The following is a 1985-nucleotide window of genomic DNA, read 5'->3' on the forward strand; positions in this document are numbered from 1 at the left end:
CTCACAAGCCACCACAGTACAACAAACTGACAGATGAGTGGTGGTGTGCCCTTATTAGAGCCCTTAAATTTGTCCCTATTTTTTCATTGATGACCTTTATAATTCTAGGATTCACATTTAGGTCTTTAAATCACGTTGAGTTGTTTTTTGTATATGATGTGAGATAAAGGTCTTGTTTGAATCTTTTGAATATTGATTTCCAGTTTTGCCAGCACCATCAGTTGAAGAGATTATCTCCTCCCTATTCAATGTACTTTGGTTCTTTGTCAAAGATCAATTGGCTGTATGTGGATGGGTTAATTTCTGGATTCTCAATTCTGTTCCACTAATCTATGTATCTTTCATTGTATGAATGCCAGGCTGTTTTGACCACTATAGCCATATAGCAAATTTTGAAATCAGGAAGTGAGAGTCCTCCAACTTTGTTCTGCTTCTTCAGCATTGCTTTGCTTATCCAGGAACTCCTTCCTTTCCACAGAAAGTTTGCAATCATTTTTTTCAATCTCTTTAAAGAATGCCATTGGTATCTGGATTGGGATTGTGTTATATCTGTATGTTGCTTTACTTAGTATTGACATTTTCACAATGTTAAGTCTTCCTATCCAGGAACATGGTATATTCTTCTATTTTTGTAAGTCTCTTGTTTCTTGTAGTAGTGTTTTGTAGTTTTTTTTGTAGAGGTCTTTTGTTTCTCTTGTTAAATTTATCCCTAAATATTTCAACCTTTGGGTGGCTATTGTAAATGGTATTGTTTTCCTAATTTCCCTGTTCTGTGCTGTAATTATTAATATAGAGGAATCTGACTGCTTTTTGTATGTTTATCTAGTACCCTGCCACTTTGCTGACTCTTCCAATGAGTTCTAGTAGGTTTTTTTGCTGAGTCTTTCAAGTTTTCTATGTATAGGATCATATCATTTGTGAATAGAGTTTTACTTCCTCTTTGCCAATTTGGATGCCTTTAATTTCCATATCTTGCCTTGTAGCTCTGGTCAAGACTTCCAGCACAGTATTGAGTAGGAGTGGTGATAAACGACATCTTTGTCTGGTTCCAGTTCACAAAGGGAAGGCTTTTAGTTTATCTCCATTGAGATTGATGTTGGCTGTTAGTTGTGTATGTTGTTGTCATTGTTAGATGCCATCAAGTTGGTACCAATTCATAGCGACTTATGCACAGCAGGACAAAACACTATGCTGTTAATTATGTTGAGGAATTGCTCTTCGATTCCTACTTTGTTGAGTGTTTTTATCAGGAATGGATGTTGGATTTTGTCAGATGCCTTTTCTTCATCAATCAATTTTCCTTTTTTTAAATTTATATGGTAGATAACATTGATTGTTTTTATAATATTGACCTTTGTTTTCATCCCTAATCTGAATCCTACTTGGTCATTATGTATTATTTTCTTGATGTATTGTTGAAGTCTGTTGGCTAGGATTTTGTTCAGAATTTTTGCATCTATATTCGTGAGGAATATTGGTCTACAATTTTCATTCTTAGTGATTTCTTTCCCTGGTTTTGATATGAGGGTTATGCTTGCCTCATAAAATATATTAGGACATTTTTCATCCTTTCCTCTATTCTGGAATAATTTTAGTAAAATTGGTGACAGCTCTTTCCTTAATCTGTGGTAAAACTCACCAGTGAAGCCATCTGGACCTGGGCTTTTCGGTTGGGAGTTCTTTTGCTATAGGTCTGATCAAGTTTTCTGCTTCACTCTTTGTAAGTTTAGATAGGCCATGTTTTTCTAAAAATGTATCCATCTCCTCTAGATTTTCTAATTTGTTGGAGTACAACTCTTGCTAGTATTCTGTTATTATTATTTCCATTGGTTCTATTGTGACATCACCCATGTAGCTTCTTATGTGTGTTATTTGTTCATCTCCCTCTTTTCTTTTGTTAGGTTTGCCAATGGTGTGTCAATTTTATTAAACCTTTCAAAGAAGAAACTTCTTGTCCTGTTGATTCTATTGTTTTTGTGTTTCCT

The sequence above is a fragment of the Chrysochloris asiatica genome, unplaced genomic scaffold (assembly GCF_000296735.1).
Source record: "Chrysochloris asiatica unplaced genomic scaffold, ChrAsi1.0 scaffold00100, whole genome shotgun sequence".
Classification (NCBI taxonomy): Eukaryota; Metazoa; Chordata; class Mammalia; order Afrosoricida; family Chrysochloridae; genus Chrysochloris; species Chrysochloris asiatica.